We start from the raw sequence: 23,103 nt of genomic DNA on the forward strand, positions 1-23,103 counted from the left end.
GCCTGGCAAATGATAGGTGAGGGCAGGTTGATAGGCAGATGGTTGGAGAAAACAGAGATGAAAAGACAGAAGGTGTGAGACAAAAGAATTGAATAGTTGTGAAGCTAGATGAATGAATTTCAGAGGGGAAATAGGTGCAAGTCAATGTGGGGCATAAGGGAGAGAAGGTTGGTTAATTATGTAAGACTGCAGAATTCAATGTTTAACCTGTTGGGTTGTAAGTAATTAACTAAATGCCTCCTCTTCCTCCCTCTGTCCCGATCCCCCCCCCAACACCTCCATACCTCCTCTCCCTCTTACTTTTTCTCACATTGTCCATCTTTTCATCTCTGGCCTTTGTCCAACTATCTGCCTATCAAAAGCCCCCCTCACCTGTATCGAGCTATCACTTGCCAGGTTTTGTCCACCACTCCTCCCTTCCAGCTTTCTTTCCCTCATCACCTGACCCGAAATGTCACCTATCCATGTTGTCCAGAGATGCTGCCTGACCCCGGTGAGTTACTCCAACACTTTGTTCTTTTCTTTGTAAACCAGCATTTGCAGTTCCTTGTTTCTACAGGCAGATAGGAGTTGGTCTTGGCATTATGTTTGGCACAGAAATTGTGTATCGAAGAGCCTGTTCTTGTGCTGTACTGTTCCATATTCTATATGTTACATCTTCATGTTTAGAGCTGTGAACTGGGATTAATTTATCAGCATAAATATCTGCCTGATGTTAACATTTCTTAATGAGGTAAAAAAGGAAGGGGAGCATCAAGCCATTCTTCCATGTGACCTTAAAATCTATTTATTTGCATTCCTTAGTCTCGCCTGAAAGATCTTAAAGGCTAAACATTGTTTCACCTGACCACAATTATATTTATTCTGTCTTCGCTCACACTCCTTTCCCTGACATGGACAATTGGCTTCAGTCTTCTAACTTTTCTTCTCAATATATATTGGTTTCAGTGGACACATTAACAAGCATCACCTTTGTAAAATGATAAGTTTTCTTATTTTCACAATTATTAGTCATTTATTTTTATCTTATTTAAAATGTATCTCTGTATTTTCTTTTGCACAAATATTAAGCTAATCAATTGGTGCTATGCTTGTGCAGTCTGGATCATTCATCAGCTGATTATTTTTTCAGTTTGAATAATAAATGAACAGCTGAGTCCAGCTGGGTATGTCTACAGTGAAGACACATGTTTTCCTTGTGTGATCTTGTACTTGCTTGGAGACAGAAAGACCTTGGGAAAAATCATGCTCGTCATCTGATAGCAGTGTAAAGGGCCTGTCCCAATTACGCGATTTTTAAGGCGACTGCTGGTGACTGTCAAAGTCGTAGCAGATCGTCAAAATTTTCTTTTACCCTACGACAATGACCACGACAATGCCGAGTCAGGTCGATACAAGTTACTTTTTTTGTGAAACTAGCACCTGGCTAAGAGATTACACCGTCTTCGGAAACATCGCGAAATTCCCACGCTTACCTGACCATCAAACTGTCGCCTCCAATCTACCTGTCAAATGTCCTGACGGTAAATAAATTGGTTAAACAAAACTATCTTCTGGTATCTTCAAATGTCTTTTCTTAATTTAATATTACTTGCTTCTAAATGCATCTGCAACAACCTAGCAAACCTGGGGACGGCATGCGACAGCGCCCGCAATAAGCTACGATACCTGGCGACAAGCCAGCTGTCGCCGAGAAATTTCTATCTGGAAAATGTTTCCGCGACGCGCCAAGATCCGCTACGATTCATTGATCATGCCCGCAACACCCCGGCGAATGTTCGGCGACAGCCTAGTCACCGGCAGTCGCCTTAAAATCGCCTAAGTGGGACAGGCTCTTTACAGTTTTTTTCACAGCATAATACATAACTGGATTTGACAACCATAGTTGAGAAAGAGCAGATCAGGGTGTTAGGGATCTTTTTCTTTCATATAATAGTGCTGAATCATACCTGATTCTGAAACTCATAGAGTGATGCAACATGGAAACAGGCTCTTTGGCCCACACTGGCCAACATGTCCCAGCTACACTAGTCCCATCTGCCCACGTTTGGTTCATATCCCTCCAAACCTGTCCTGTCCATGTACCTGTCTAACTGTTTCTTTAAAGACCGACATGTCGACCTCAGCCGGCCTCCAAAGGACACACAAAGTCGTGAGATGCTGACACTCTGCCTGATCTGGAAAATCCATTGAATGGTGAATCAAATCTTCATCCCATCATGCAATCATAGAAATTTATTGTACAGGAGGAGGAAATTCAGGCGTTTGTGTCCATGTCACAAACGCCTGACATAGCGTGAGGCTATAAATGAACTTTAGGTTCATTCCCGATGCAGGGTCTTGAACTGAAACATCGACCATCCTTCCACCTCCATAAATGCTGCCTGACCCAGTAAGGTCCTCCAGCCATTTGTTCTTTTCATCAGATTATGCAGTCTCTGGCAGTCTCTTATGTTTCCATGTTAGGTTAATTCTACTTACTAGCTTTCAGTTCATTGAGCTAGTTTTTAAATGTGTTGAGGGTTTTACCTCCAACACCCTTTCAAATAGTGAATATCAGAACCACACCAGTCACTGGGGGTTAAAATATTTTCCTCAATTCTACTAATCCCCTATGAATTAATTTAATTGTATTCTTCCAAATTATTGTCCTTTTTGCAAGAGGACTCCCATATTCCCCCTCAGTCTCCTTGTAAACATTCACTGCCTTGACAACCTCTTTTCAAAGCTCTAATTCTCTGGCCCTGACAACATCCTCGTAAGTTTTCCCTGAACCTTTCTAGTGATATCTAATCCTTTCTGTAATTTGGTGGTCAGAAGTTCTGACTCAGAACTGCATACAGTACACTTGTATGACTTAACTAATGTTTTATAAGCTGTTGCTCTTGTAATATCTGATATTATAATCATTCTGGAGCTATATGTGTCATTACTCAAAGTAGATTTCCCAAAGAGTGTGAAATTAAGCTGATATCATTGGATGCACTGGTTATCATTTGCCAAAATTCCATAAGTTTGAGAATAGCACCTTCTGACTGGAAGGTAACAAATGCAATCACTCTTTAAGAAGGCTAAAAGAAAACAGAACATTTAGCCTTATGTTAATGGTGGGGAAAACGTTAGAATTTGTTCATGGAAGCAGGACACTTACAAAATAATATTAGGATTGTGCAGAGACCGCATGGATTTCTGAAAGGGATACAATGTCAGACAAATCTTTTCAAGCTTTTGAAGTTGTAACTAACATAACAGATAAGGGAGAACTCGTGACTACCGTGCATTTGGACTTTCAGAAGGCCTTGATAAGGAGTGTCATTAAAATTAATTAGACAGAGTTAAAGTGGATGGGATGGGAGTTATATTGGTTTGGTCTGAGATATGAGACTGACCATGGGAGTGTTGCAATGATTTCTACTGATGCCCAGGTCTTCATTATAAATAACATGATTTGGATGAGGGAACCAAATGTGATCTTTCTAAATATGATGATACTGGATGTGTGAAGGGTGTAGAGAAACTTCAGGAAGCATAGATAGGATAAATATATGCGCAAATGAAGACTTAATGTTGACATTGCGGTAGAAAAATAGAAAGGCATTATTTCTTAAAAGATAAGGCAGTATTTCCTAAACAATAAAAGATTTAAACATGTTTGAGTTCAGAGGACGTGGGTAAAACAAATGGCAGCAGGTGTAAGCCATTTGCCTATGAGGATGAAGTGGGCAGTAAAGGCATGTTTCTGTGCAGCACTTCTCTGCGATTCTATGATGATTCTGCCCACAAACCTACTCTGGCATTCATGATGATATTCTACCTCAACATTATTTTTGTGCCACATCCCCATTATCTCTTCATTTCTCTCACATCCTGAATGCAATTAATGACTGATGCTCCACGTCCCGCCAGGATAGATAATTGCAAAGATTCTGCACCCACTCAGTGCTGGGGTTTCTCATCATAAAGGGGTTGTCCTTTATTTTAAAACCATAATCCCCATTTCTTGCCTCGCCAGCCATGAGAACATTCTCCAAACATCTGGCCTGTCAAACCCTATTAAATATTTTGAACATCAGCACTTATTCTTCTAAACTTTAGAAAACAAAGGCATAGCATACATTCCCACCTCATGACAGAAACCATCATCTTAGAAACCCCTACTCTGTTTGAATGTGCTCCAACATCCATGATAATAATTACAATATTTATACTTTCTACTGCACCCCACCACCTCCCATCCATTACCATCTTAATGTTTCCAAGATTAGCAGGTTCAAACTCATGCTCAAAATACCGAGTATGGCCAAATTACATTGACAAATTAGTATAAGAAGTGTAAGAAAATAACTGCAGATGCTGGTACAAATTGAAGGTATTTATTTCACAAAATGCTGGAGTAACTCAGCAGGTCTGGCAGCATCTCAGGAGAGAATGAATGGGTGATGTTTCGGGTCGAGACCCTTCTTCAGACTGCTGTCAGGGGGGCGGGACAAAGGAAGGATATAGGTGGAGACAGGAAGATAGAGGGAGAACTGGGAAGGGGGAGGGGAAGAGAGGGACAAAGGAACTATCTAAGTTGGAGAAGTCTGTGTTCATACCGCTGGGCTGCAAGCTGCGCAAGCGAAATATGAGGTGCTGTTCCTCCAATTTCCGGTGGGCCTCACTATGGCACTGGAGGAGGTCCATGACAGAAAGGTCAGACTGGGAGTGGGAGGGGGAGTTGAAGTGCTCAGCCACCGGGAGATCAGGTTGACAAATTAGTATGGTCAAATTACATTGTTTTGTATTATGCCATGTAATACTGTGCTGATGTAGTATTCAAAAAGCTAATAAAAACACTTGTTTTTGAGCATTGGACTGAATTTACATGAAGCAGAGGTCCAGTAACTCCATTAGGAAGAGATAGATGGAAAAATTATGGGGAGCCACCGGATTACTGATCTTTTTTCAGTTTTTTTTGGCTTTGTCAGAGAAGGTTCAGAGGCAGCTTGTCTGACTGCACTTTTGCATACTAATCATTAGTGATATTTGATGACAAGAGACTTAAAAGAAAAAAAAGAAGAGAATTTATTTAAGTCAGTCCAGAAAGAAAAATTAGTAGAAAAACTGCATGTTTCAGAGAAACATATTTCTTCAGTGAAAAGACAGTTTTTGAGATTTACTTATCATCTTAATTTTGTAAATGGACAAAGTTCAACATAATTAAATGTAAAATGTTTGAAGTAATTATTTTGCTGCATTCATCATATTTTTACTTCATTCTCCTTTGTTTTCTTGGCATACTCCAATCCTGTTCAATATGCCTAACAAATAAGATAAAGTACTCAGCAACTTTCCGTGCCAATCCTTTTGCTATAACTTATAACTATTTGAAACTCCTTTAATCAACAGTGCCAAGCACACACCAGACACTTCCCTGCAGGAAGATTGGTTCAACTGTGGGTCACTGCGAGGGAAGCATTCATCAGGAAATTAAATTCAAAAATCAGTCTGTTTAAGATTAGAGAGGCCCCCTTATAGTTTATTATTCACAAGGTCCTTCAAAGTGTTCCAGTCTTGTTCCCGTAACAGCAGAGAGTAGATAGAATTTATGAGCAGCCACATGACAGATGCGGATAACTAATGGCCAAGTTAGCACACTTGAACAATGAGCATTGAATGTTTAGGGTGGAGTTGGAAAAGCTACTGTACAGTATGTCCCACTAACTTTATCTTTTGCTCCTTAGAATAATTGGAAGCAAGTGAAGAATTATCTCCCTTCACCATTAATTGGATTTGTTGCGATGCTTGGTTATGGTACCAAGTAAATTAATGCCCCTCGATGAACTTCCCATAAAACAATATATGTAGATCTGTTGCTCGATACTTTGTTTTGCTCCATTGCTTTGCAGCTTATTAACAGCTATATCCTTTTATTCCTTGAATAAATCTGCTGATTGTCTGCTGTAGTTCTTCTGTGTCTTACCTTTAGTGTCAAGTGGACCCAAGTCCTTTCCTTGTGGTCTTGGAACAGACTGAGAATTAGAGTAGTCCTCTTTCAAGTATACAGTTTTCAGTATGCTGAAAGGTGGGTCTGAGGAAGGGTCTCGACCCGAAATGCTGCTTGTCCCGCTGAGTTACTCCAGCATTTTGTGTCTACAGTTATCATCGTTATTAATATACACCAACACTTGATGCAGATCGAAGTTTGCCAAAACATGCATTCCACGGCAGGGAAGAGAATAGGCTCCAGTCTTTTTTGGACAGTACAGCAGAGGCCTTGGAGACGGATTATGTCATCATGGGGTCTGGAGGCCATCCAGGCATACTCACATGGAATGGGACACCCATGGTGTCAATGTCAGGAGTCAAGACTAGAAACTTGGATGCAGTGTCATAAGAAGTTCAATGATTTTGCACACATTGTGAAGATCAGTGAATGTACCTTCAACATCCATTCCAATTGCACAAACTGCCTCAGATGCTTTTCTGTGCATCACACCACCATCATTTTAACAATCACTCAGTCAGAACTCAGACCTAATGCTGCAGCACCTACTCTGACGCTGACCACTACTCCAAGCTCCGAAAACTTGAGTTTACTGTGAGTTCACAAACACTTTATCACTTCACACATTGACTGAATGGAATCCATTCTGCTTGTCGTAAATCTCTGTTCTTGTTGTGTTGGCAGCAATGTGTGTGCAACTGATGTACCCTGTATTATTTAAACCTACAAATGTAGAAAATTGGCTCTGCAGCTTCCTTGATGCCACAATGACAGTTGATCTGATAAACATATCACTGAGAGTAAAGGTTTAGAGGGATATGAACCAAATGCAGGCAGATGTAGCTCAAGTTGTCATCTTGGTTGGCAATGACGAGTTGGAAGGTCCTTTTTCCATACTGTATAACTCGATGATCTATACCTCCAGTTTAAATGTGAACACACCCCAGGGTTCATAGTCACTGTTGGCTGAACAACTATTGAGGCAATGGTCAGTGACATTTGGAATTGTGGTTTTGCACATGCTGATTTGGACCTTCTTACTGTTTCTTGTTGAGTTTCTGGCATGAGAAAAGTGTTTACCGAAGGACTTAAGGGACACATGGTGTTGCAGCTAATAGAACCACTGCCTCACATCTCCCATGAACCGGGTTCAATTGTGACTTCTGGCAGTGTCTATGCTGAGCTTGCCTATCCTCCCTGTGTTCACAAAGATTTCCATCTGGTTTCCTCCCACATCTCAATGATTTTGGGGATGATAGCTTATTCCACCACTGTAAGTTGCCCCAAGTTTATAGGTGAGTGGTAAAATCTGGGAGGACTTAATGGAAATGTAGGAAGAATACAATGGGATTCATGTAGGTTTAGTATAAATGGGTGCTTGATGGTCAGTCCTGACTCGTTGAGTTCTAGAGGGCCTGCTTCCGTGTTGTATGATTCTGCATGACTCCATATAAAACTATATGACCTTGGGTGAATGTGACTTGCTGAGATCTTTCTTCTCCACTCTCAGTCTTACAGCAGTTTTACTTTCTGCGTGTGGCCACTGCTCCCTGCCAGTCATGCTGCATTTCAAGGGAATGCCTACTAATACACCATGTCTGGAAGCAGCTGATTACAGTCAAAGCCATTAAGTCAAGATGGGCTCTTTCATCATCTGCCACACTGCTCCCTAACGACGTCTGCTACCTGACAAGCCTAGAAGGATGAGTTGAAGTAATACCAGTAGAAAGCATATCGGCAACTAACCTGTAAATAGTTTGCCATCCTTCGAAATATGTTAATTGGAGCTTTCTCAATGTGTACTCAGCTGTGTAGGTGAACATATGGTATATTAGCTGTGTCATTTTGCTTCTTTACTCTGTCCTAAACAGTGAGTGGCCAAACTGTAAGGTAAACTTAGTAATATATGTTAAATACGTATAAAATCATTCAATTTTCAAAATAAATGTTTTCCATTAAATCAATTGACCAAAAATTAAATATTGAAATCAAAATTTCCTTGGTGACTCATCTGAATTTACTTTCATTAAACTTGCCTTTAGAAACAAGTGTTTGATGGGGGGGAAAGTAGCAATTTCCTGCGCTGCTGCTTATAAACATTATAATTTTATTGATATATTAGTATCACATTATTAGAGACTAACAGTTATTTCTATGTATCGTGGGTTTTTAAAGAATATATTTCAAACATGTCATTAACATCATATAAAGTTCACATCTTTTTTTACATGTTATGATATCATGAGAGGTAGAGTCATAGAGGGGAGATACATTTCCTCCCGGTGGATGCAACAAGGACTACAAACCATCATGGCTGCCAGCAAAAGACTACAAAACCCATAGTCAGCAGGGCTGCCTGCCCTGCTGACACTGATTGCTGCTGACACTGATTGCTGCCCAGCTGAACCAGATGAGCTGATTGCCTCAGTGAGAGAGCTAAAAGGGAAGGAGTATATTTAAAGAGAGAGACAACGACTGGAGCAGAGAGGCAGAGAGGCAGAGAGGCAGAGAGGCAGAGAGGCAGAGAGGCAGAGAGGCAGAGAGGCAGAGAGGCAGAGAGGCAGAGAGGCAGAGAGGCAGAGAGGCAGAGAGGCAGAGAGGCAGAGAGGCAGAGAGGCAGAGAGGCAGAGAGGCAGAGAGGCAGAGAGGCAGAGAGGCAGAGAGGCAGAGAGGCAGAGAGGCAGAGAGGCAGAGAGGCAGTGGTTGAGTTATATTTTGTAAGAAGGCAGCAAGCTACAGTTTTGATTTAACTACCTGTTTTGGTTTTGTGTACCTGTCTGCAAACAATTAAGTTTAGCTGTTTTTGGAAAAGACTAAATATATGGAATTTAAGTTTGAAAACAAGAACTTTTCTGTCTTCATTTCCGGCACCCACACCTCCCAACCTTCAAGAGAAAAGCTCCCGACCTCTCAAGACATCACAATGTGTATGATCAATACTTGATACCAAGCCACAAAGAGCATTATGTCATAACTAAATGGAGCTAGGTTTTGAGATTACATAAAATAGCAATTAAGGGAGGGAATTCCATAGCTATCACCTGTACAGTTGAAAGGATGGCTGCCATTGATGCAGTAATAACAAAGTTGAAGGTTTAAAAAGCTACGCTTGGAGAAACACAGAAACCTTGGAGGACAGTAAAAATGAAGAAAGTTTCCGTTTTATTGAGGGCAATCAACGAAGTGATTTGAACACACCAATAAGAATTTTAAAAGCATGACTTTTCTGGGTTGGGAGCCATCAGCGAGCAAGCCTGGGTTGAAGGGTAGTTTATTAATATTCTTTAATTGGCCATTTAAAGATGTTTAGGATGAGCAAGGTCTATTTCCTTTCCTATTGTATCTGAATCATTGTGCACATTGTCCTGTCAAGTGTTCATTTAAAATATGTAGACTTAGACAAGGTTCTTTTGTCTTCTAACTTCCTCCAGCAGCTATCCAGCATTAACCATTCAGTCTGAAGAAGCCCCAACCCAAAATAGCAGCTGTTCATTCCCTCCATAGTCACTGAGTTCCTCCAGAAATTTGTGTTTTGCTCTTTACTGTTTATATGGTATTAAGACAGTTGCTCCATCTAGCTTGTAATATAATGTATCAGTGCTATTTTTTTAATAAATATTTTAGTGAAATACATACAGTAAAAGAGTGAAGACTGAGCCATTTGCTGTAATTAGAAATGGAATTCTCACAAAATGTGTGTGTTTAGTGTCTTTGGCATGTCCCTATACCCTGGATGGCTCCACCCAATATAATTGCATTTGTGCATCAGTTGCTATTTAGAAATTCTGTCATTGCTAATTTAAACTTTATGTCTATACCTTTCTTTGGGATACCAGTTGGTATTTGCAAAATTTGTCAAATGCTACATGACCGCTGAGACAACGGAAGCTTTTATAAACAAGGCAGGTGGTAGTGAAATAATATGGTGGTTGGGAGATCGGCTGGGATCAATCTTCTCAGCCACTTGCGGCAGCTGTTAATGTCCTAATTAGGTGGCGTTGATTCTGTGAACTCGGGGTAACACCCAAGAACACAACAGCTGATAGACAATATAGTGATTTTTTGGGGACAATGGAATGCAAATTGTTACAGCTGGTCATGCCAATGAGTTTTAACAACACTCCTTACATTCTGATCCAAACCAGTTTGGAGCATTGGCATTTATTGTGACTCAGTACATTGTGTACCACAAATCTTTAACAGGCTCAGCAGGCATGTTTCCACTATGCCCAGTATTCACATTCTCACAGTGTTTACTGGTTGATCACACAGGGTATCACAAATTTCCATGGAATAATTTCTTGTTCCCAAAAATTGAATTTTGTCAGGGATTCCCTTCTGTTCTCACCCTCTTTGGAAATTAACAGCACAAGATTATGATCACCTCTCCCTCATGACAAGAGCACAAAAAACGAGATTGGTATTTCAGAACAGTGCTGAAGGAGCACTTCACTTGAAGAAATACATGAGATTTTAGAGTAAATCCCTGTCTGTTCTCTCAGGTGAGCATTAAATGTCTGTGACACTATTTAAAAGAATGATTACACCTCAAATCCTGGCCAATACTCCCTTAATTAACAATAAAAACAGATTACACAACTGTTACCACGTTATCATTTGTGAGAGCTTGCCATGTACAGACTGTCGGCCAGAATTCCTGCTTTACAATACTGTTAGCACTCTGACAAACTTTCATGGGCTGTGAAGTCATGGAAAGCCATATATCAATGCAAGTAGTTTTTTATTTTCGTGTCACTTGCATCTCATGTAAAGCACCAAGAAGTGCTCGCTGCATCCTTCAATCAACTAAATTGAATCTGGATGTAAAACATGTTATTGCTATCTATTTTCAAGTCAGTAATTCAATGAATGATTTGTGACATAATTCTTTCCAGTGTCCAGAAATCCCAAATGTGTTCAATGTTCAGGCACACATGTTGGAGTAGTTAATATGAACTTAAGTGTCCAGGCAGAATATTTAAACAGATACTGGGTTTCATTGAATTATCACAATTTTTTTGTTAAGAAATGAATACAATTCTCAGTGTTTTCTGTCTTTAAGCAAAAGTCTATAATTGTTCCTCCCCATTTGGAATAAATCACATGTTATCACACAAACTAATACCATCAAACAGTTGATTTTCATGATGGACAAAATGTTCCAATATTTTATCTTTTTGTTTATCAGTATGGATATCACAATAGCCCAGACAGGTATTTAAATATCAATTTAAATGTGATCAGTCTTTCAGATTACTGAGCTCTGAATTAGCTAAAAAGAAAGCAGAAACTCTCCAGAATTTTGGAAAAATGAGAAATGATCTCATTGCAACAAAAAAATTCTCATGGGGTTTCATGCAGGGACAATATTCCATTGCTGACTTGTCCAGAGCCAGGGGTCACAGCCTTAAAATAAGAGGTTGGCCATTCAGGACCGATATGGAAAGAAATTTCTTCATTGAATGGATAGTGATCTTTGGAATTCTCTCTCTAAAACAGCTCTGGGAGTGTTGTTGAATATATTCAAGACCACAATCAAAGGATCTTGGAGCATTCAAGGAATCAAGTGATGTAGAATTGCTGTTGGAATGTGGTGCTATGGTAAATAAGCCAAGATCTTATTGAATGGCAGAGCAGGTGTGAAAGGCTGAAATGGCCTATTCCTGTTGGGTATGTACTCAAGTTCTGAAGTAACAGAGGCACTATACTTAGTCACCGTGGCTCTGATCCACAAGGGGGAATATTAGATTGAACTCCCACATATTTCATGTCCCTTATTTGATCAGCTCTCAGTCCTTTGTTGTTACACTTGAAGAATGTAACATGAGCCAGACAGTGGATAGTCACTGAAGCCAGAGGAAGTATGTTCCAGTTTAAGCAGACCTTTCACATTTCTAATTCACGCTCTTGAATTTGAGAAATGATGGGAACAAGTTCATTCATTTTATAAAAGCAGACTCTAATTCCTGGAGTACTGAAACTCTGTGGAAATAGATACCTTCATTTCTATAGCATTTATTTATTATTACAATTGCCCATATTCTGCAGAAAATAAATTTTAAGCAATAGGGTAATCTAAGGCAATTTAGGATTATTTTTCTTTTTGAAATAATCGAGTTGTCAATTCATTTTAGTTAAGATGTGCAGCATTTGCAATCATTTGAAGTATGATCCACACAATAGTTATGTGAAACATCACACAAAGGGGTATGCTGTAAATTAAACACAAGGAACTTCAGATGTTGGAATTTTGAACAAAAAACATAAAGTGCGAGATTAACTCAGCGGGTCAGGCAGCATCTCTGGAGTACATTGATAGATGACATTTTGGGTTGAGATCCTTCTGCAGACTCTAGAGAAGGGACCCAACCCAAAAATGTTGCTTCTCCATGTTCTCGAGATATGCTCCTTGACCCATTGCGTTACTTCAGCACTTTATGTTTATTGTGTTACTTTAATAGATTGAAAATGTTGCAGAGCTTTCAATGGGATTGGTTTGAATGAGCTCACGTTATCTTTTGATTGCAATGGAAATACTAATTTTTAAATGGGAATTGTACATGGGGACGAGATCAGATAATTCAATTAATTAATGGATCATAATTAACTTGTCAGGAGTCAATAATATTACTTTGCTTTGAGGACTCTTTGATGCTGAACAGTGGCCATAGGTCACAGGTGATAGAAAGTAAGGAAAACTTTATCTGGTCTAAAAATTGCTTTCTCTTGAACAGGAACATCTGGGGTGATCTGTGCCTAGACGTATCTTCTTTGACAAGACCCAGATGCAATTAGGGCCATCCCTACCAATTTGGGCAAAGAAATCCCCAGAAAATACATCATAAACATATGAACATTATCCTTGACTTTAGAGAATTTTCGTCAACAGGGAAATTGCACTCAATTGTAGGCCCATTCCAGAAGATTCTTCTTCAGTCTTGCAAACTCAGAAGGGGATGTTACAAGCACAATTGTCAGATTATGCAGGTGCATTTTTCAAGATCTTAGTCTGTTAAGTCCAAGCCTTATAGACAATAGACAATAGGTGCAGGAGGAGGCCATTCGGCCCTTCGAGCCAGCACCACCATTCAATGTGATCATGGCTGATCATTCTCAATCAGTACCCCGTTCCTGCCTTCTTCCCATACCCCCTGACTCCGCTATCCTTAAGAGCTCTGTCTAGCTCTCTCTTGAATACATTCAGAGAATTGGCCTTCACTGCCTTCTGAGGCGGAGAATTCCACAGATTCACAACTGTCTGACTGAAAAAGTTTTTCCTCATCTCAGTTCTAAATGGCCTACCCCTTATTCTTAAACTGTGGCCCCTTATTCTGGACTCCCCCAACATTGGGAACATGTTTCCTGCCTCTAACGTGTCCAACCCCTTAATAATCTTACATGTTTCGATAAGATCTCCTCTCATCCTTCTAAATTCAACATATGACAATCCCTGAGTGTCACTCCCCTTACTTTGATCCATTTTCATATTGGAGGTCAAAGGTGAAGGTTCTCGACCAGGAATATGCGCACACTGATTTCTAACCCGTCTAAGTTACCACTCAGTAGAGTTGTTTCTTCTAATTGTAAAAAAATGACCAATATTGAATTGCATCCACGTTTTAATGCTTTAATGTTTCTTGGAGCACTGCAAAGATACTGCAGCACCTTGGTGATTGATGAGCCAGTCGTGGATGGAAGAAAATGTAAAATCAAGACTTGATCTTGAAAAATGTGAAATGATTTTGCATGTGGATTATGCACCAATGTAGGATGAACTAAATGTTGTGCCAGAACTAAATGCAGTGCCAGGTCACCATCTATGCTACTAAATTCCAGTACCAGCTTTGATACTGACATTTGTACTTGCTGTACAAATTCTGAGTTGACAGTGTCTGCTATTGTTGAATTTAAATAAATCACCTCAGCACAAAAACACAGATGTCATTTGTCTCAGCTGATGATCAAGGGGACCTTGGAATGACTGGAGTTGTTTACTGCCAAAGGCACTCCACCCTCCCAGCTGCAGGAAATCATGTAAAGGCAAGATGTCTCACGGGAATACATTGGAAATAAAAGGAATAAAGCACATCTCTCTTTAAATCTTAGTGAAATTCTACACGGTATTTGGGATTTTTGTATCTTGATATTCCATTTTAGTCTACATTTAATTTGTCTCTTAAAAGTATTGGTACTAAAATCCAGCTTTTGTAGTCTGTTTTCATGGATGAATTGAAAGATTTTGTAAAGAGTGTTATAATTCAGTTTTGTTTCCGAGAGGTCGTGCTATGTCAGAATAATGTTTCTACAACTTCTGTGGTTTATCTTTGTTCTACTCTGAAATGAGTCCCATGGGTGAGCAGCTGCCCAATTAAAAGAAGAGTGAAATGTAGGAATAACTAATGTTCTCAGTCGAATATACAAAATTTGCAAGATAATAAATATTAGCAACAAACAACAACTGGAAGTACTCAGCAGGAAGGATCGGCAGAGAGAGGAACAGATTTAAAATTTCAGTCCAATGAACTTTCATCAGAACTAAATCTTGTGCCAGATCACCAGCTATGCTGTTAAGTTCAGACATGATGAATTTAGCAGCATAGCTACCAGCTTTGTTAATGACATCTCTGTCCCGTAAATGAACACATTAAAAATCAGCATGCATCTGAGACATTGAGATGTGCAAGATTCTGAGACGGATTGGCAAAGTAGATGCTGAGTAGCCATTTCCTGCAGCTGGAGAGGCACTGGGGGGGAAATGGGGCCCGTACAAAATGTATGGTCTGCACAAGAACCTAATCAAATCCAAAATCCTTGCAGGGTGGGGTGGATTTGGCGATGCTGTTGTGGAATATTTAAGCTAATTTAATGGGAAAAGAAAAGTAGGAGTACAATAAGGATTGAGGAAAAGCCAAATATGGAAGGAAAATAAAGTCAGTCTACAAGCATAGAAATTTTACATGTGACACATGTGAAAGACACATGTGAAGACTGCAAGGCTGGAATATATCTCTTTTAATTCAAGTAAGGCTGATGACCGGGTGGCACCGCGATGGCAGCCTCACCTACAATCTGTCTTTTTCGTCTTATTTTTGTTATTTTTAGTGTGTTTTAAAAGTTTGTGTTAATGTTCTCTGGTTTGTTTTATGTGGGGGGTGGGTTTGGGAGAAACTTTTTTTCAATCTCTTACCTTGCCGGAGATGCGATTGTTTTCCGGATCGTATCTCCGGTCGCTCTGCGGCCTAACATCATGGAGCTGGCGGCCTTGCTCTAGACTGACTTTGAGCCCCACCGCGGGGCGTGGACTTACCATCGGAGCCGATCCCTTGCCTGGGGTCAAAGCTCCAATCGCGGCCTGCGGACTTTAACATCAAGGAGCTCGCAGTCTCGGGTAATGTTCCCATGGAAGTGTGGTTGAAAGACAGACATGAGTGATAAGCCAACATTCAAAGGTATAGAATTTCCAAGCATGTTGGAGGAGGTGGCATTGCAATATTAATCAAGGAGTCCATTATTGTAGAAAGGAGGAAGCATATAAAAACATAGAAAATAGCTGAAGGAGCAGGCCATTCGGCCCTTCGAGCCAGCACCACCATTCAATATGATCATGGCTGATCATCCAAAATCAGCACCCCGTTCCTGCTTTCTCCCCATATCCCTTGATTCTGTTACCCTAAGAGCTATACAGTGCCCTCCATAATGTTTGGGACAAAGACCCATCATTTATTTATTTGGCTCTGTACTCCACAATTTGAGATTTGTAATAGAAAAAAAATCACATGGTTAAAGTGCACATTGTCAGATTTTAATAAAGGCCATTTTTTTCTATTTTGGTTTCACCATGTAGAAATTACAGCAGTGTTTATACAGTCCCCCCATTTCAGGGCACCATAATGTTTGGGACACAGCAATGTCATGTAAATGAAAGTAGTCATCATATCATATCATATCATATATATATAGCCGGAAACAGGCCTTTTCGGCCCACCAAGTCCGTGCCGCCCAGCGATCCCCGTACATTAACACTATCCTACACCCACTAGGGACAATTTTTTTTTTAACATTTACCCAGCCAATTAACCTACATACCTGTACGTCTTTGGAGTGTGGGAGGAAACCGAAGATCTCGGAGAAAACCCACGCAGGTCACGGGGAGAACGTACAAACTCCTTACAGTGCGGCACCCGTAGTCAGGATCGAACATGAGTCTCCGGCGCTGCATTCGCTGTAAAGCAGCAACTCTACCGCTGTGCTACCGTGTCATGTATAGTATTTTGTTGCATATCCTTTGCATGCAATGACTGCTTGAAGTCTGTGATTCATGGACATCACCCTTTGCTGGGTGTCTTCTCTGGTGATGCTCTGCCAGGCCTGCAGTATTGCAGCCATCTTTAGCTTATGCTTGTTTTGGGGGCTAGTCCCCTTCATTTTTCTCTTCAGCATATAAAAGGCATGCTCAATTGGGTTCGGATCAGGTGATTGACTTGACCATTCAAGAAATTACCCTTTTTTAGTTTTGAAAAACTCCTTTGTTGCTTTAGCAGTATGTTTGGGATCATTGTCTTGATGTAGAATGAACCGCCGGCCAATGAGTTTTGAGGCATATGTTAGAACTTGAGCAGATAGGATATGTCTATACACATCAGAACTCATTATGCTACTACCATCAGCAGTTGTATCGTCAATGAGGATAAGTGAACCAGTACCTTCAGCAGCCATACATGCCCAGGCCATAACACCCCCACCACCATGTTTCACAGATGAGTTGGTATGCTTTGGATCTTGGGCAGTTCCTTCTTTCCTCCATACTTTGCTCTTGCCATCACTCTGATATGTTAATCTTCATCTCACCTGTCCACAAGACCTTTTTCCAGAACTGTGGTTTCTCTTTTATGTACTTCTTGGCAAACTGTAACCCGGCCCTCCTATTTTTGCGGCCAACCAGTGGTTTGCATCTTGCAGTTTAGCCTCTGTATTTCTGTTCATGAAGTTCATGATCATAACTGTAAGATTTAAGGTAGTTATGGAGAAGGACAAGGATGAAATGGAAATTGAACTGAAGATTCAAAAATTAGCTGAATATGTATATGAACGAAAAGAGTTTGCAGACCTTTGGGACATGGGCAGGGAAATAAAGCTAGCTATCATGATAATACAAAGTAAGGACATGATCTTATAATTTGATATAAAATGATCATCTAATTTTCTGCTTTGATTCCTGCTGAGCCTCATATGCTTCTGTTCTGCACCTAGATTCATGTAGACATTGGATCTTTTCTCCTTCCTGCTGTTTCTATTAAAGTTAGAATTACATTTCCTCTTTATCATTTACAATAAAGAAAACATTTATTGAGTTAAACAAAATAAGAGAATGTAGAATTGCAGTGATATACTGACATTGATTTTGGATCATTTAACAGACAAAAAATGAAGAGAAATCAATGGGCCATTTTGGCAGCAGTGAGGAGTGGTGTGGCGCAAGGATAATGCTGAAGCACTGGTGTTTCATCATGAATTTTTCTCATAATTTGGATAGGGGACCAAGTGAAATACATCCAAGTTTACCAATGATTGCAAGCTGGATGCAGTGTAAGTTGCGAGGAGGTTACAGAGAAGCTTCAAGAGATACAGATTAGCATAGCGAATGGGCAAGGATATGATAAAAGAAATGTAATATGGCAAAATGTGAGCTCATCCACTTTGGTAGAAAAAATAGAATAGTAAGTCATTTTTTAATTGGTAAAAATTAAAAGGCATTGTTGTTTGGAAGGATTTGGATGTCCTTGTACACGATTCACTGTATGTTAACATGCTCGTGCAGCAAACAATTAAGAAGGCAAATGGTATGTTGTGCATTATTTCAAGGAGCTATGAGAACAAGAATAAATATACCTTTCTGCAGTTATATAGCACCCGAGCGAGAACATTGTGTACAGGTCTGATCTCGCTAGATAGAGCTCTTAAGGATAGCGGAGTCAGGGGGTATGGGGAGAAGGCAGGAACGGGGTACTGATTGAGAATGATCAGCCATGATCACATTGAATGGCGGTGCTGGCTCGAAGGGCCGAATGGCCTCCTCCTGCACCTATTGTCTATTGTCTATCTCAGGAAGGATATATTTGCGATGGATAAGCAAATGGCTCACTGGATTCACATTGGAGGACTGGGGCATTGTCCTTTGAGGAAAGAGTAAACAGATTGCACCTAGACTCTGTGGAGCTAGGAGATGATTTCATTGAAGCACAAAAATGTTCATGTACAATTTGATCGGATAACTATGGAGAGATTCGAACAAAGATTCAAAGTTGCAATATATTCAACTATTCAGGACAGAGGTGAGGAGAAGGAATCCATGGAGCTGCTGCGTATATTCAAGTTGGCGATTCAAGTTGGAGATTAACACAGCCATGCTGGAGTGGACCCGGCCACTAGCGCGGAGCAGATCCAGACGGGACTCGGCCGGCGGCTGCCGCGATCAAGGACAAGCCCGGCAGCCAAAGTGACCACCGAGAACAAGGGACAAGGAGTGTCCACCGGCACATGTGAGTGCCGGTGGTCAGCCAAGGACGGGTCTGTGTGAGTGACCGTGGTTGGTCAGTTGAGGACGAACTGCATGAGTCCCGGCGGTCGGTCAAGGCGCCGCTGAGAACAAAGAAGGACCTGGCGTGGGACAGGCCCCAAAGGAACAAAGAGGGACCGGACCCAGCATGGAGCCGCCGCCAAGAGAACAGAGGGTCCATCGTGAAGGGCTACCAAGAGAACAGATAGACCCAACATGGGGGAGCCGCTGAGAGAACTGATAGGGAAATAGCATGAGAAAGGCCCCAAGAACAAAAAGAAACTCGGGTGGGAGGGGGGCAGTGATGGGGGGGGGGACGGGGGGGGGGGACTGAGAAGCTATATACTGACCATCAAAGCTATATTGAAAACTTTTGTAACTTTGTTGGCACCCTATACTCTTTTCATATTTATCTATTGTATGCAAAACCAAGAACTCACTGTACCAAGTAAAATATCAATCAATCAAAGGTAGACACAAAATACTGGAGTAACTCAGCGGGACAGGCAGCATCTCTGGAGAGTAGGAATGGGTGACGTTTTGGGTAGAGACCCTTCTTCAGACCCCAAAATGTCCCCATTCCTCTCCAGAGTGCTGCCTATTCCGCTGAGTTACTCCAGCATTTTGTGTCTTATCTTTTGTGTAAACCAGCATCTGCAGTTCCTTCTTACACATATCAATCAATCAATCTATCGATAACGTTTTGAAGATGAAGGGAATCAGGAGATGTGAAGACTAGTTTAGAGACATGATGCCAACATGAATGATCAGACAAGATCTCATTGAATGGCAGAGCCAGGACAAGAGATCCAATTGCAACTTCTGCCATTTCTTGTATGTCAACTGTAAAAGTTATTTATATGACTTTTTAAATCATAGATTCTTAGAACTGCGAAGACTTCAAATTCTAAATGAATTTTGGATTTTAAAACTACAGGGTCTACATTGTAATTAGTTATTGGATTTTTTTGTGAAGATTAAATGTTCCAATGATTAAGAGACAACTCATTTCCTATTTGTCAAGCATCCTCTCATGCATAGCTGACCTTTGGCACCAACCCGTTTGGTGAATAGCATTTCATACAACCCACACTCAATTAGTGTTTTCAGTCTTTTTTTTTTATAGCTTGTCTTGTGATTTCTCTGAAAGCTAACTCCACAGGTCAAGACTAGGGCTCGTCAGGATAAGAATTTCAGAGCAGTTTGACTTTATCCACAATTTCCTTTTTAAATTCTCAGCTTGATTATACAATTTAGCAAGAAGGATTTTCCAGCTGGTTAGATACAGAAAATACAGTTTTCGATCAAAGTTCCTGCACTTTTGGTGTTCTGTTAGTCCAACAATCTCAGAAAGCAGCATTTAAAATATGGGGAATAAAGTCCCAGCAGAATGCTTCGGACAGATTATGAAGATAACAGATTTGTAAAGCCTACATTCTCATCATCTAACTGGTCAATAAGTAATTTGATAAAATGTAGCTCAGGACTGGAAGGCAACAACATGCATATTGACTTCTTAAGTTTCTTGTAATTTTAAATTGAACCCATCATAGTTTTCTGCCACTAGAAATAAGGTGGGAAGTATAAACATGGGCCTTAACTCATTGATGGATGATTTTAGCATCCAGATTGCATTAACATTCAGAGTGGCAGCTGCCCACCTGAAACAAACACGAAGGGGCAGCTGGCAGATTCCAGCAGCCAAACATCAGATAAACAAGAAAGAAACTGCTGACTTGCTGTTGAATGGGTTCAGCAGGATTACAGCAGTGGGCAGCTTGGGTGTGTATATGGGAGCCAGGATTTCAATTCTCTTGCCCAGAAAAGCACTGCTACCTTTGCTGGTCACTCAAAGGAAAGTCTTTGCAGCCTTTGCTGGATAACACAAACTTCATTGATGACCACATAGTCAAGTAGTCAGCAGGTTGTTCAATTGCCTCAGGATCCTACTTGAGTAACAGGCTGTGGATACATTTTTAAGGCATCTGCCTCTGACAAATCAATGCCTCAACTGCTTGTGCTAAAGGGCCATTTAGTTTTAACTCCTGTTCTGCTAGCTTTTTATTGACCAAAGGCAGTAGAAATCCTCCCGATATACTGACAACTTCTTTAGCTGTGGTATGCAGTAGGTTAGACAATACGCACTTTTATAAGTCAGGAGCACTATCTCATTCAAGATCTTTATTACAATATTTTACGTTTATCCATATCTTTTGGTAAATAGAGGAATATAATAGATGCTTTAAAAGCTGGGCTATTGCTTAAAATAATGGAAACCTAAAAGCTCAAGGTTTATGCTTTTAATTGTTGTATCCAATGGCCTAACCTTTGTTTGTCATACTTAAAAACAATAACATTGTTAGTTAGGACCATTTTTTAATCTATTTTAATAATTTCAGAGATCTTGTATGATTGTTAGGAGATGCCAAGTTCTCCTATAAGGTTCCTAAAATAAAATTACCTACTAAAGTTCGAACAGTGACAAAAGTCTAAAAAGTGAGGAGGATATGGGCATACAATGAATTAGAGTTCCTCTGTCATGCATATGGATGCTTGATCTTTTGCTATGATCAAAAGATCAGTCTATTACAAAAATATTCAATCAACCTTTTGTGGTGAAAATACAGATAGTGATTTCAACTCCCTCCACTGTTTGTTGGGTCCTTAACTATGCTAAAATAAGGCCAAGCTTTGCTGGTTTTGGGGTCCATTGCCCACATGAGGTCAGGCCTGGGCACAAGATATCAATCTGGACCTGATTGTTAAAGGCCTGTTGAGGCTGGCACAGTGGAGCAGCAATAGAGTTGCTGCCTTACAGCACCAGACTCCCGGGTTCGATCCAGACCTCGGGTGCTGCCTCTACGGAGTTTATACGTTGTTCCTACGACCGCGTGGGTTTTCTCCGGGTGCTCCGGTTTCCTCAAACACTCCAAAGACGTACAGGTTTGTAAGTGGATTGGCTTTGGTAAAAATTGTAAATTGTCCCGAGCGTGTAGGATAGTGCCAGTGTACGGGGATCGCTGGTCAGAGTGGACCCGGTGGGCCGAAGGGTCTGTTTCCGTGCTGTATCTCTAAAGTCTAAAGACCTGGTTGAAATCAATGTCCAGTGACCAGTCTGGACCTAGGCACAAGATCAGTTACTGGCATTAACTACAATTTCAAAGATCCCTCTAAATAGTTTTTACAGGCACAATGGGCAGTGAAATTAGTTGAATTATTGTCCTTGCTCCAACCTCTTTCTCAGATATTAGTTTTATTGGAGACAGGCGCAAATACATAAACTGGAGGGGTTCCCAGATAAGCTGATCCTGCAAAGGACATTGTTGTTTAAGGAAATATACACAACTTCCTGACATAGGGGAATGAGTAACATTTGCCCTGCCAGATTAAAGCATGAACAGCTTGCCATTTGAGAAAAAAAGCTTTTATATATTATTTCTAGACCCTTTGGGTGTTGCATTTACAATTTAGTGGTCAGATTTCAGGAATAGTTAACTGCCAGATTCTATGTTATATTTCCTTTTTCCTCTTTCACTTATTTCCTCTTTCATTTATTGAATGTAATTTCATACAATGTTCATAGTTATGGGAAATAGTTTGGCCCATTAAGCCTGTGTCGATTTTGTGATTCACTGTTCTACTGGGAGGTTTGGTGTGGTCCAACTAACGAGACCCATTTAAGTCTCCATTTCTTTGCTGAAAAACAATTCTGTCATCCTCCATCTTTAAAAAATACATCCGTAATATCTGATGGATTGAAAAGAGAGCTTTCAGATTGTTGTTTGTCCTTATCAGCTGTGCATTTAGTCAACCAAGGTCTACAAGAGATTTTATGTGGGAAGAAATAGCAAAAGTGGATGCAGGACAGAATTCAGCCTGAAAAAGTCAAGCACGGAGAGGTTTCTTGACAAATCTTTTGAGAAAAAAATTCAGGCAACGAAAAGAGGAATCCTCATATAGATTTAATATTGCATTTGGCAATCTTGTAGTATTTTAGAAAATGAAGTCTGTATCATAGGATTGTTTTACAAATGCTCACATTTTCAGAAATAATGGAAAATTATCTTTTGAAGAACCCATCACGCACATCAAGATATTTGAACACGCACATCAAAGCACTGACAGTGTGACCGATAGGTTGCAAAAAAGACAGTAAAATGGGCTAGAAAAATAGGTCAAAAACAAGTCATAAAAATACCATCTTATCCAGCCTTTCCTTATAACCAATAACTTTAAAATCCGATAATATCCTGATAAACAAATTTTAAAAGTGCTTAAGGAACTCAATGGATCAGGCAGCATCCGTGGTGGAATGCATGGACAACGTTTTGGGTTGGAACCCATCTTCAGTTTGAAAAATGTCCCAACCCGAATCATCGTCTACCTTTCCCCCCCACAGGTGCTACCTGACCCGCTGAACTCCTCTAGCTCTGGTTTTTTTCCTCAATTTTTTTTCTCAAAAGCATCTACAGTTTCTTGTACCTAAAATATCCTCTTTTTTTTGCATCCTTTCTAATAAGATGGCTTTTGTGTTAATGTTTCAAACCAATAAGATGTCATC

The 23,103-nt window shown here is 40.3% G+C and overlaps 1 protein-coding gene across 1 annotated transcript in view; it reads left to right on the plus strand.

The window, feature by feature from the left end:
* Positions 1 to 23,103, plus strand: part of LOC144596491 (acylphosphatase-2-like) — an 85,453-nt gene that overhangs the window by 29,990 nt on the left and 32,360 nt on the right. The gene's annotated exons all lie outside the window — the stretch shown is intronic.

Source organism: Rhinoraja longicauda, chromosome 9, assembly GCF_053455715.1.
Source record: "Rhinoraja longicauda isolate Sanriku21f chromosome 9, sRhiLon1.1, whole genome shotgun sequence".
Classification (NCBI taxonomy): Eukaryota; Metazoa; Chordata; class Chondrichthyes; order Rajiformes; family Arhynchobatidae; genus Rhinoraja; species Rhinoraja longicauda.